This window comes from Diceros bicornis, unplaced genomic scaffold (assembly GCF_020826845.1).
Source record: "Diceros bicornis minor isolate mBicDic1 unplaced genomic scaffold, mDicBic1.mat.cur scaffold_233_ctg1, whole genome shotgun sequence".
Lineage (NCBI taxonomy): Eukaryota > Metazoa > Chordata > Mammalia > Perissodactyla > Rhinocerotidae > Diceros > Diceros bicornis.
Window position 1 is genome coordinate 257,895 of NW_026691114.1, and position 13,936 is coordinate 271,830.

The 13,936-nt window shown below is 44.3% G+C and overlaps 2 long non-coding RNA genes across 5 annotated transcripts; both read left to right on the top strand.

The window, feature by feature from the left end:
* The first annotated feature begins 1,564 nt into the window (after positions 1 to 1,564).
* Positions 1,565 to 3,423, top strand: LOC131402704 (uncharacterized). The gene is made up of 3 exons (XR_009218904.1): positions 1,565 to 1,911; positions 2,593 to 2,664; positions 3,219 to 3,423. It is a non-coding gene; the product is annotated as an uncharacterized LOC131402704 (long non-coding RNA).
* Positions 3,424 to 3,426: 3 nt separating this feature from the next.
* Positions 3,427 to 13,383, top strand: LOC131402705 (uncharacterized). Of its 4 annotated transcripts, XR_009218906.1 has the most exons (5): positions 3,427 to 3,668; positions 4,254 to 4,760; positions 6,026 to 6,129; positions 9,156 to 9,247; positions 13,286 to 13,383. It is a non-coding gene; the product is annotated as an uncharacterized LOC131402705 (long non-coding RNA). The 4 variants fall into 4 exon arrangements; XR_009218905.1 differs by lacking the exon at positions 3,427 to 3,668 and having other exon boundaries at positions 4,178 to 4,760; XR_009218907.1 differs by lacking the exons at positions 3,427 to 3,668; positions 13,286 to 13,383 and adding an exon at positions 10,850 to 10,878 and having other exon boundaries at positions 4,178 to 4,760.
* The last annotated feature ends 553 nt before the right edge of the window (positions 13,384 to 13,936 follow it).

Consider the following 13,936-nt stretch of genomic DNA (forward strand, 5'->3'; position numbering starts at 1 on the left):
TTGATATTTCACATGATTTTTGCTTTGAACTCGGATTTTATCAGATATTAACAAGGATACCCATGCTTTCTTTTGGTTCATATTTAAATGGAATATCATTTCTACCTATTTTAACCTCTTCTGTGTTTTGCTTCAAGTATTGGAAAGCATGTAGTTGGGTCCTGTGGTAGGTGGAATGTGCCCCCACAGGTGACCAATTCCTAATCCTTCGAATCTGTGAATATGTTACCTCACATAGAAAGGAGACTTTGCAAGTGTGAAGAAGTCAAGGATCTTGAGATGAGGAGATAATCCTGAATTATCTGGATGTGTCCAATATAATCACAAGGGTCCTTACAAGTGAAAGAATAAGTCAAGAGTCAGAGTCAGAGAAGGAGTTATGACAATGGAAACAGAGATTGAAGTGATATGAGGCTGTTACCTAGGAATGTGAGCAGCCTCTAGAAGCTAGAAAATGCAAGGAAATGGACTCTTCTCTAGAGCCTCCAGAAGGAATGCATTCCTGCTGACACCTGTATTTTAGCCAGTGAGACTCATTTTAGATTTCTCTCCTCCCAAAGTATAAGATAATAAATTTTGTGTTATTTTAGGCCTCTAAATCTGTGGTAGTTTCTCAGAGTAGCAATAGGAAATGAATACAAGTCTTATTTGTAATCCAATCTGAGTGTTTCTGTGTGACTCAGAATTACAGCATCCCAACATTTTGGTTTTTAAAGCTGTATTCACCAATGAAAATAATATTTTAATGTTAGAGCACCAAAAGCCTATGTTCTGCTGTGCAATCTTCTGGAATTGCATGTTGTACCTTGTCAATTAAATTGTTTGAAAATTAACGTTAGACTGAACTTAGATGTGTAAGAGAGGAATCAACCCAAAGATAAGCTGTAAAGCCCACTGCTTATGATGGTTTTCTAATCTGTAAAGAAATAGATGAAAAGCTGCAAGTTTACACTGCTCCTCGGACTCTGAATTGTTTTTACTCTTTTAGAAAAACATAGAGTCATAAATTGCTTCTTCCTCTTTATTTTCTCCCTAAGACTATCTCCTTATTTATTATGGTGCAATTTCCCTGCTTCTGGTAGTATGTGTTTCCTAAGTCTGTGAGGCAGGCAGTTTTAGAAAGGTATATTGCAAAAGTTTTGATGATACCATTCTGTACTCGACTTGCCCTTCCTTCAAGTTTTTCTTATGCACTTCCCTGTCCTACCTAGTTTCTTTAATGGATTATAAACTTTTGCTTCATCTCACTATACCTGCACATGCCCATGACCAACCTCATGTTGGTGCCACTGTATGAAATAGTGTTTGACTTGTAAACAAATATGCAAATGGGTTCTTTCCCCTTAAGCATCCTTTGCGCCTCTTCTTTCCACTAATTCATTTTAGGATATTGATCTATCTCTTTTGAGTCCAGAGTTGTAGGGCTTGATCTTCCAAGGCTTTGGGAACATCTTGTGCGTGTGCTCCAGATTCCAAAGTCATGAAGAGACAGCCATTGCTCTGGAATGAACAAGTTGCTTAAGTCAAAATGCCACCCTTTACTCTTTTTTTCCCCCACATGAGTTATGCCTGAAGTGCATGACTTGATCTTTATTTTTAATACTATGGCCTTGGTACAGGTTGAACTTCAAAAACTATCATTATGTCCTGGTCTTTGTTTTTGCCATCGAGGAGATCAACAGGAGCCCCCAGCTGCTCCCCACCCTGTCTCTGGGTTTCCATGTCTACAATTCCTTCCACAGTGATGTCAGCACCTTGGTGAGCACCCTGAGGTGGTTATCAGGATGGGGTCAGATGATCCCTAATTACACCTGCCAGGCACAGAACAAGAATGTGGCTGTCACTGCAGGAACCACACCAGCATTCTCTGCCCACATTGGGACACTGTTGGAGCTCTACAAAATACCACAGGTATGAGCATGGTGGAGGGATGGATCTGGAGGGACTGAAGTTTTCCTCCTTGGTGAAATTCTGTGGCCACTCATGTGGAAAAGAAGAAAGTGGTTTTGCATGTCTCCCTAATAGGAAAAAACCTACCACAGATAGTTCTTGAAATGGTGGATTCATTATTTTGGTGTGTGAATCTGAGAGAGGGATGAAGTAGCCAGAGGCTAGCGTCACTGTCTAAAGCAGACCACAGGAGCTTCTGGAAGTGTGGTTGCCCAAATTCTCTCAAAGGAGTGGAAGCTAGATATTCTGAAATAATCATACCCTAGTTATTTATCGAATAGTTAATAAAATTTTATATGTAAACATGTACTTAAAACCACTTTACACTCTTCAAATGCTTTACAAATAGTCACAAATTTAATCCTAATATAAGACAATGAATAGGTAACGTTATTATGGGAATTTTTAGAGATATAGAAACTAAGATGGATAGAGGTTATTTAACCTTCTCAAGTGCATTAAGCTAGTCACATTAGAGTCAGGATTTGAACCCAGGCAGTCTGGCTTCAAAGCCAAGCTTCCCCTCAATCACTTCTACCATCAGATAATATTGCTTCATACTCACAGTGTTAGCACCAAGAATGTAAGTTTAGCTAACTGATCATATGAATTTTGTTGAAATTCTGTTGATTTTTCTTCCAGAGAACTCAATATGGAACACTTTTTCTCTTTTGATTCAGACAACCTATGGAGATTTTGATCCTGTACTGAAAGGTAAGGACTAGTTTTCCTCTCTCTATCAGATAGCTCACAAGGACACATCTCTAGTCTTCAGAATGGTCTCATTGTTGACACATTTTGGCTGGACCTGGGTAGGAATCTTAGTATCAGTTGATAAAAAAGGTGAGCAGTTCCTCTGGGAACTTAGAAGAGAGATGACTATGAACGGTGCCTGCCTGTGACTAAGATACCTGTGAGCAAGAGGACGTACACTTCAAAAGATTGGACATGCATAGCCAGAAGCACAGACTCATCAGCCAACGTGTTTATCATTTATGGTGACACAAGTAGATTAATAAATGTGAGCATTGCAGGAAACCATTATTTAACCACTCAGAAGGTGTGGATCACTACACCACAGTGGGATGCTTCTTTTATTCCACGTCACCACTTTTTCGATACCTACCGTGGGAGTCTTTCCTTTGCACACCAGAACTTTGAGATATCTGGATTTAAACACTCTCTATGGACAGTTAGCCCCTCTAAATACCAAGAAGAGTTTTTCTTTACCAAATGATGCCTTGAGCATTTCAACTGCTCATTTGCAGGAACTGAATGTGGAAATTTTTGGAGTGTCCATTCAATGCCTCCCTGGAGTCTCTGCCAAAGGAAACATTAGACACGACTCTGTCTGGATCCAGCTACTACATCTATGATGCTGTGGATGTGGTGGCCTGAGCCCTCCATGAAATACTTTTTATAAAAGCAGAACAGGGGTCCATAATGGATGCAGGCCAGCTCATGTTTTTCCCTTAGCAGGTAAAATTCTCCCTTAAATAGGATTCTCATTATTGTTCTTTTAGGATCCGAGAGTTATTTTATTTGGGTATCGAATTGTGATTGTCACATTGTCACAGATCAGCAGTGACTTGTGCATAATGAATTACTGTTCTTTCTTACAGGTTGCAAGTAAACCTCTAATGATTGTAGGGTCTAATTAGCAACAGTGTCAACTCTTTTAACTAGAAATAATTGATTAAAAACTTTCACTGTGAGAGGTAAGTGTTCAAGAGAAAACAATGACAATTCATCCCAGGGAATTAAAAAATTCAGGGATTTCCAAAATCTAGTTCTGGCCCTATCCCTTGATATCTTAAATGCTTCGGGGGAAAGGACAATTTATTTGAACTTCCTGCATTTTTCTAGAAAGGCTACTGATAGCTAAATAAATATTTCCCCATTGAAATTTAAAATGACTTTTGGAAGCAAGGAGTTTGATCCCCTTTTTACAGATCAGAACCCCAATACTATGAAATATATTTTAATTCCCCAAGTCCTTATCAATTCTATTTAGATGAATTTGTACATGAACCTAGACTTTTATAAATCCAAAACCTATGAATAATGTGTCATGAAACTCTTGCTTTCAGGTATGAGGAAGTGAATGTCATGTCAGATCTAAATACACACATTTGTTATGAATATATATTTGTTCATGTATATATACAACCATATATATAGTTATGTATTATACAAATATCAGTTGTCCATTTATATAGAAATTATATCAATTAATGCGTGAAGATTCTGTACTAGGAGCTTTCATCTCTTCTCTCTCATTTAATAAAATATTTTGTTCAAAGGTAGGAAGAAGCAGGCTGTCTTTCTTTGTCTCTTCTTGAGCTCGAGGAAACTCCCTAGCACCCCTAAAGCAAACCTCATTGCTCAAGGTGCAGCTCAGGTTTAGCCCCACAGCACTCCCTGGACGTGGAATCTTCAGGAATGGTTTAAACCTCACCATGTGCTCTCTGAGGGCAGACAAGAATGCCTGCTTCCTTAAGCGTGCAGAATAGTAAACACTCCCCAAATTGAACTTATTCAGAGGATGACTAATATAGAGGGGAAAAAATCTAATTGCTGGGCAACTCAGTATCCCCACCAGTTCGAATCTGGGTTTTCTGCCTTCAATTTCCATGCTCATTTCATTTCCCAATTATGTCTCCCTTTTAGCTCCACCCATTCCTAAGAAACACCCAATTTAAAAAAAGCACTGGAGCTCACGTGTCACTGGATGAGAAAAGAAACTCTGTGTCACAGCATGTAATTCTGAACTATATGATTTTCCTAAAGGTCTTGGACTTCAGGTGAAAGTAAGGGAGTTTGTTCCCCAGGAACCACGTGGTCAAGGTTTCATCATACATGAGGAGCTGATAGACTGGGCCATGCGATTCAAAAAGGTTGCAGACAAGTCAATCTTGGATTAATCATCTACATCACAAGATAGAGAGCATATATGAAAATAATGGTGAAATCATTTAACTCATAACAAAATTCTCATTTGTTGATATAATTTTTCTTACTGTCCAAGAGATATTGAAAGGACACTTGTAATTAAAGAGATATTCCGGAATTTTGAAATGCTTTATACATTACAGCAGGACAGTGAGGCTACCAATTTAATCGGATGAGCTGATAAAAAATTGATTGAATTCCCATTTAAGCTGAAAAAGTGTCAATCTCACGTGCTTGCAAATTTATTGCTCTGCATGCATTGTGCCCTGAAGATATAACAGATGCTGACGACCTAGACTTTTGATGATTTAAAGATACAATTCAAATTGTCTTTTGCCATACGCTTTTCTTCCAGAAAACAAATTTTATTCTCTTTAACGAAAATCAAAAGAATTGACATTGAGGGTTTTTTTTAATATTTCAATATTTTATTAATTTTCCTTATATTTCCATCTCTTCATCCCAACTTTATACATTCTTGTAGAAAAATTCACCATCAGAAAAAAAGATTCTTTTGGCTCCCAAGGAACTGCATTCTTCCTCTTCTTCAGATTTCCCTTTAGAACTCAGTCTTGTAAGCCATCCCTCAAGATGCTATATTATATCATTCAAGCCTGTCCCTGTGTCTTTGGTGTATAATCTACCTGACATTAAATACATTACTAAATAAATTCAATAATTACAATTTGTACTAATCAAACAATTCTCATATAAATGCATTGTATGAATTAAAATATTATTTTTTATTAAGGTAAAATCTGCTTATAGTTCAAAAAAGTAATCCTGGAATACCATATTCAGAATCACATTTGTTATTGCCAGATGCCCCATTCCATAAAACAAACAAGTGTCCTAGTCATTGAGATGGAAAATTTTTTAAATCAGTACGTATTTTCGTGTTGGGAACTCTTTTCTGCAGATTGACCTTGATTTTATTTTGCTTTCCCTGGGTGCATCAATCATGTCAAATCTTATAGGTGATCTCTAAGATAAGTTTTGAGGTAATTTAAACAATATTATCAATTATTCAATATTATTAAATAAAAAAATATTATCCAATTATATAGTATTGTTCAGTATCATCAATAATTCTCTTCTTTCAAACTCCCCACTCTGGGTGTAGGACGTTCTGTCAGCCAGGATTCAGGAACATCCCTCAGGAAGAGAGAGCTACCTGCTGCTTTGTCTGTGTATTGTGCCCAGAGAGAGAAATATGTAATCAGACAGGTATGAACTGGCAAAATTACACAATCACTTTCTCTCACCTCTTCTTTGTCTCCAAATAAAATGTAAAGGATCTGAGAGTAACCAATAGCATCACATTTCTTCATTATTTTCTATTATTTCATTCACTCATTCAATACATTCATTTAGGAAATCAATACATCGTTTCCATGTTGGGAGTTACCTTGATCTGGCTTCCTTATACTCACATTGTTAGGTTCTGCTGAAGCAGCTCTTCTCAAGGGAATACAACCCTTAAACCACATGATGTGTTAGGCAAACACTTAGAGATTCCGTAGCACCGTATACTCATCTTGATCACAGAATAACACACATGGAATTATGATGGAAGTAAGTGTGGGTGTCTTTAGCACATGCCTCCTATTCATATCTTTACACCCAAGGTGGCGAGCACTATGCCTTACACATAGTAGGTGTGCAAAAACCAGAACTAAAGATTCAATAAATGAATGGACATATTATATTATTATTACTCTAGTAGAAGACATAAACAATGAACTGAGCATGCAAACTTGATAAGATAAAGGCTCTGCTTTCCAAGAAATCATAGTGAGGTACATGTGAAAAAGAATAGCAGGGCAATTTGAAAAGTGCCAAAATAAAGGTAGTTAGAGGTTAGCAGAGTCAACAAGAGTAGATAGTGTTACTTGGATAAATCAGATAATTCTTCATGGAAAGCTTATGTTTGAGTTGAGCTTTTAAAAATATGGGGGGATTTTTCAGTTAAAGATGAAGAGGGCCTCTTGGCAATAGATGTTTGAGCAACAAAAGTTATGCAAGATTAATAAGTTCTGGAGACCTACCATCCAACATGGGCCGATAGTTCACAATACTGTACTGTAGACTTAAAAATTTACTAGGAGGGTAGATTTATGTTAAGTATTCCTACCTCAAAAGAAAAAAAGTATTTTAAAAAAGGAAGTTAAATAAAAAAATTAAAGAGGACAGGAGGAAACATTTGGGGGTGATGAATAGGTTAAGGACTTGAGTAGTGATGGTTTCACGGGTGTATATTATCTCCGAACACATTAAGTTGTATACATTAAATATGTACAGCTTTTTGTATGTCAGTCATACCTCAATAAAGTTTTTTTAAAATGTTTTCATGTGGCATATTCAGACATTCAGAATATGACTAATACGACTGGAATGAGATGATAAAAGACTGATCATGGATGATGATGGAATAGGTAAATAATGAAAAAAAATCCCATCATATTTAAAGTACAATATTCCAGTCTTACCAAACAAAACAGCAAACAATTCATATATACTTATTACCAAAGTTGTCTCTACATTGCTAAATGTTCTGTCCAGTAAGATAATTCATGAAATAACATATTACAGAAATAATAATGGGCTGGAGGAGAGAGCATGTTTACAAATTATGTTTGTTGTTAGAATGCATCTGGCTATAAATTAAAAAGAAAAAAATCTAAAAGTGTCTTTTAAAAAATATTTATTATATCCCATAAAAAAGGCCAGAGTAATTTACTACGATGATTCTTTGCGCCAGAAAAAATAAAAGCACAATTGTTGCATTATAAAGATGGAGAAGGAAATAGGTTTCATTCCATTTGTTATTTACTTGATGAATGATGTCATAGATATCACTTTTTACAAAAAAATAGTGAAAGAATTAAAAAAAAGGCCATGATAGAATGACTCCAGGTTTAGGGAAAGGAATGAAGAAAAGCTATTCAACATCCAGCTACCTGTACAGTCTAGGGGTGCACGGAAAGCATCGCCTCCAGCCCCGCCCCTGGAGCTGATTTCCTCCCACTGTGAAGTCGGCCAGACTTATTCCAGCCCCACCCCCGCCTCTTCCCGCCCCTGGAACTGGTCTCCGCGGACAACCTCCTGGCCTGGTTCCGCCCACAGCCTGGTTCCGGCTCATTGCCCCGCCCGCACCCTTGTCCCCCCCACCCCCGGGCCTGGTGTCACTCACACCCTTGTGCCCGCCCACAGCCCGCCCCTAGAACTGGTTCCCGCCCCTAGATTCCGTCCCTGTCCCTGGTGCTGACCCAGCCCGCGTCCCAGCTTCGCACTCACTCTAGACATTGGAGACCTCCCCCGAGGCTGGGGTGCGCGGCCCCGCCCCGCCCGCCGCCTCAACCCGGAGCCCCCAAACGTCCGTCCTCCCCGAACGCCCGCCCGAGACCGGAAGCGGAAGCGCGGGCGGCGCCGTGGATGGAGCGGGAGGTCTGCGCGGTGTGTCCAGTCTTCTCGGCGCGGACGGGATTCCCGTGGACCTTCGGCCGAAGGGGCGAGGCGCGGTGAGCAGCGGGCGGTCCCGGCTCCGGTCGCGGTCCAGGGAGGGGCCTGGGCCGCGGGCAGCCCCGTCACGGCCCGGCGTCCCCCCGTCCCCCCGGAGCCCCGGTTCCCCCGGGCTGTTCGTCAGGGCGCCCGAGGCTGCTGTTCCTCCCGGCTCCGGGCGCCGCCGGCCCCTCCTCAGAGTCCCCGTCACCGTCCTCCGTGTGATTTTGTCCCCAGGGGGCTTATCCGCGTCTGGAGGCGGTGTTTGGGTTGTTACTAATGGGGGCGCTCCTGGCATCTAGGGGGGGAGGCAGGGATGCTGCTCAGCGTCCTCCAGGACGTCCGTCCCAGGACGGCCCGACAGAGAATCATCCGGCCCCAGATGTCAATGGTGCGGAGGTTGGGAGACCTGCTCCAGGGCCTGAAAATCTCCCGAGCCCTGAATGAAGTGTGGGAATTGTTTACCAGTCAGCGAGCCACTTACAGGGGCCATAAATGACAAGCTTGTTTAAAGGGTCCGGAGTCAGCAAAGTGAGTTGAGGGAGTCAAGTGCGCACAGCAGGGAGCTGCTTCTCCCATCTTGGGGAGCAGGTGGCTGGACAGGAATCGGGAAAATCCAGTCTCAGCCAACAGTTACAGTTAAATAAGTAAATACGAAAAAGAAAAGTAAGTGGGGTGGGCTTTCCTTCCATCACCTGTATTACTCCCTGTAAAAGGCCTCAAAAGCAATCTTTGCTTTTTTTTTCCGTTAGAAAAGAAAAGTGTCTGGGGGGCTCAAGTTTGAGTTGAAACCAGGCTCAGGGTCCACCTGTCCTCGCTGATCCGTGGATTTCTGTGTGACCAGGTGAGTACCCTGTGGACCTGGTACCAACAGGTTCCAGCAGCCTCTGCTGTGCAGAAGACCTGCCAGTGGGCTTTCCTGGGCTCAGGTTGTCAGCACAAGGACTCACTGAGAGTGAGGGTATCATGAGAAAAATTATTTATGTTTGATGGATTATATTCAAGGGAAAGATGGTAAGGTGTGTGAGGCTCTGTGTGTAAATAATTCAGAAAATACAGTTACTTGCAAAGAAGAACACATTAAACAAATATATGTAAATAAGTGTAAATATGTGTAACAGTAAAGAAATATAGACTTACCTGCATTCCGAATTCTCAAAAGTCAGGATTTCATATATAAATATAAATATATAAATGTTTTACGTGTATATGTAGTATTACAAGACATCTCATTAAATATTAGCAGGGATGCTCAGCAACATTCCTCAGGCCTATTCAATTTGACTTCTAAAGACCTATAAATGCTCCACAAAGATTCAAAATCTTACAGACACCTGGAGAAAAATATGATTTGAACTTCATGTTAGTAACAGAAATGTAAAGTTAAATTGACCAGCAGCCGGATTTATTTTCAGCATATTGTTGTTTATGAGATTTCAAATCATTTGGAGGAATATTAAGCAACACCTTTTAGATAGAAGGGTAGGGCACTAGTCTCCAAAAAGATTGTCCTCTCCACCTCACATTCTAAAGGGAATTAACTTTGCTTCTTGAATCCTTTCTGAAATAACAGTCTGGTGATTCACGTTGAAGACAATCTTGTTAAGTAATTTTATATATAATTGTTGGCCTCTCCTAATTGTGTGTGTATGTCTGTGTGCCTTTTTCATTCTAGCATTCCTGGGACGTTCTTGAGGGAATGTGTGCTTGTCATGCAGTAGATATTCTTTGAGTGCACAATTTATGGTGACCCACCATCATCATTTATTCAGAACAGAGGGGTTTTCCAGGACACAGGACATTAAGCGTTCAAACCAGGATGGTTCCTCATCTGATGAGCCAGGCTCTGGGCCAGGTGCGTGGGGACCTGGAGAACCAAACAGACCTTGTCCCACCTCCATGGGATTTATATTCTGTTAGGGAATTTGGATTTTAGACAGTTAATGATGAGAGTGATTTGGGAGTTTGGCACAAGGGGACTAAACCGGAGGGGGCGGGGAAGCCCTCTTGAGAAGGACTGATATTTAGCTTGAGAGCTAGAGTTGGGACTGGATTTAGGTGGTTGGAGGGTTAGACTGGAGTGAGGGTGTGGGAGTTTGTTCAAGAGAGCGTTTCAGGCAGAGGGACCCGCATGAGGACACCCCTGAAGCAGAGAGCCTGGTGTGTCCATGAACTGAGAAGAGGGATGGCTGAGCCGAGTCAACACAGGGGGAGGGGTGTGAGCCAGACCAGCGAGGGGAACAGGCTGGACCAGGTCAGGCGTGACTTTGGACTCTGTTCTAAGACCAGTGGGAAGACACTGGAGAGGTGCGAGCAGATGGGTGATGTCATTGGCGTTTGGTCTAAGCATGTGGGTTAAAATGGACTTGAGGCTTAAGAATGAAGACTTAAGGGGCAGATAGGAGGTGTTGGGAAGAAGGTTACGAATAAGGTGATTGTTCCCTAGGCCTGGATGATGGCTGTGGAGTAGGAAAGAAATAGAAAGAAAAGACCTTGGAGTGTAGAACCGCGAGAACGTAACGGTACTTTCTTGCCTGGATGTGTCAGATGGCACAGGGCAGTGACTGTGCTCCTCGCTGCTGTCCGTGCAGACCTGCAGGCGCCCCCTCACCCAGGTCTGTGTGTTCACCCCACTTAGCCACTCACAGGCCTCCCTCCACATCCTAAAGGAAGTCAGGCCTTACTTGTGAGGGGGTTGTCTCAGACGGGAGACACCGAGGAGAGCCCCTCCAGGCATCAGAGCAGCCCCTTCAGCCTCTCCCTCAGGCTCCTCCCCCTCCACTCTCTGGCTTTCCACACCCAGAAGGACCCCTGCTCAGTATTCCACGTCCCCGTGTTCTTCCTCCCTCAGGCTTGAGAAGGGTGGGCAGCCAGTGGGGTGGACATCATCTGTACCTTCCACTCTTACCCCCGCATGTCCTGGGCTGGACAGAGAGCAACTCTACTGGGAGCTGAGCCATGAGAGCCAGGGCGTCACCCACCTGGGCTCCTTCACCCTGGATGGGGACAGCCTCTACGTCAGTGTTGAGGGGCTGGGCTACAGCCGTGCTCTCTGTCCCTATCATAGTTCTGTGTTGCCTCCATTGCTCTAAAGTGAGCTGTGATCCATCTCTGTCTCCTTGTGGTCGGGGTGCAGTCTTCTGGGGTGGTGACTGGGGCCAGCCACCTTCCATCTCGTTTCATCCCCCCTGAACACCCCTCCCCTCTTCCCCTCTGCTTTCCCCCCTGCTTTCCCCACAAAGCTCCCTACATCCTCCCTCTCCCTTAATCCTTTATGTTCACCCCAACTCTTGCTCAGCTCCTCTCGCCTTCTCTCCACAGCTGACGCCTATGGAGCTGTGGCCCTGACTACTACCAGTGAGTATTCCTGGCCCTCATCTCCTGGGTTCCATCCCCATTTGGGGTTGGGGAGCAGTGGTTCTCCTGCACCCGCTGTCCTTGTTGAGAGAAGGACCTGGAAGGGCCCTAACTCATCCCTTCTCTCTCTCCCGTGTTCTGGTGGAGAGTTCCAGCCCAGGGTGAGAAAGCCTTAGTGACAGACATATTCTCCACCACATTCTGACCCCATGTGGTTTTCACTTTAATTCTCCTAAAGCCTTGCCCTTGGTCCTCCTTTTCCAGGTGTCCCATCCGTCTGTCCAGTGTTCTGCCCGTCCATCTGTCTCTCCTCCGAGTTCAGTCTCTCTTGTTCACCTATCTCACTCTCTTGGGCTCCTCTCATCCACAGGCTTGCTCATCCCTCTACTCACACAGTCACCCCTCCCCTCACTCTCATTTATGCTTCACCTGTGAATGGTGGTCCTGGGACAGCCACTGCTGGAGCCCGGGTGAGCCTGGGGGCTCCTCCCACTCTGTCCCTCCCTGAGACAGCCCTCGCCACAGCTCCCGAGCCGGCCACCACGTCCCTGCATACTTGATCATCACCTGTGCCACCAGAAGCCACCACAGGTGTCTGGGGGCCCCTTTTCCTTCCCAAGAGAAGCTCTCCAGCCCCACACCTCCACCAGCCAGTTGTGATCCAGGAGCTGGGCAGCCACAGTGTGAGATTCTGGTTTTGAGGAAATGGTGCTGATCACAAAGATTATACCAATGATTCAGTCTGAGGCCAGCCCTCAGAGAGCCCCTAGCCTTGTGAAATTAACACACCAATATAACACTGTGTGGGAGGTTTCGGGAAGAGGCACCTGGCATAGTTTGCAGAGGAAGAGCTTGCTAGAGAAAGTTGCACCTGAATAGAGTCTTTAAGAATGAGCAGGAGAGACCCAGGCAGGTAGAGGATGAAGAGTTTTTCTGGCAGAGAGGATTCCATGAGCAAAGGCTTGCACCAGAAACAACATGCCGTATGGGGATAATTGAAACGAATTTGGGTTGCGTGAAGCATAAAGTTTAACCCGCAGTACATGGATAAAATGAGACTGAAAGGTCAGCAGGAGCCAGATTGAGTAGAGCCTTGAGTGCCAGGTCAAGAAGGTTGAACTAAACACTGAAGGCCATAGGGAGCCATGGGTGGTACTAGAGCAGTGGTGGCCCTAGTGAGGTATTCATTTCAGAAAGATTCTTCTAGTGGTCAATGTAGAACATCCTTTAGACAGAGCATCCAGTGAGCCTGCTGGGGTGTTGGTCCGGGTGAAGGAAGTTAAGTCCCCTGAGCTGGGACAGGGATGGAGAGGGAGTGTGTGTGAGGACCAGTGTTCAAGGTGAATGGGTGTTACTGGGAGGGAGGAGGAGCTGAGCAGATGTGCTGGTTCTGACTTGGGTGACCACACGGGTGGGTGGTGGTGCCCCTGGGAGAGAAGACGACAGATGATAATGAGTGCAGGACTCTGGTCTGGTCTCAGGCCAGCTCTCAGTGATGGCCATCGCTCTCCCTCTCGTCTTGCAGCTTTGGGGCACAACCTGAAGACCCTCACAGTCACCTTCCCCATCTCCACCCTCCAGTATTCATCAGACAGGAGCAACGGCTCAGCCACGTTCCACTCCACTGAGAGGGTCCTGCAGAGCCTCGTGAGACCCTGGTCCCAGCAGCTCCTGGTGGGTTAAATCCCACCCAGCCCCTCCCCCAACCCCTGTCCCTCCTGCTCCTCCTCCTCCTCCTTCCTCCCCAGCTGGATCCTTGTTCAAGAAGAACAGCCTGGGCCTCTTCTCCTTGAGTTGCAGACTGTTCTCCCTCAGGTGAGACCCTCCCCTGAGTATTTGCCCCTAATGACCACTTTTGTGACCACCCCTCTCTCAGTCTCCCCACTGTCCTCCCATTTCCTCCTTCCTGTTCTGGCCCCCCTCCAGAGGTTTCAGGACCTCTCTCTAGATTCCCCACGTACCTCTCTCCCCAGGCCTGAGAAGGATGGGGGAGCCACCTGAGTGGACGCTGTCTGCACCCACCGCCGTGACCCCGTGGGCCACCATGCCTCTGTGCTGGGAGCTGAGAGTCTCCACGTGTCTGCTCTTCCTCTCGGTGGCTCCAGGCTCTGCACCCTGGAGTTTATGCATGCAGAGAGAACACCAGCTGCATTTCCCCAGCATCAGCTGGAACCTC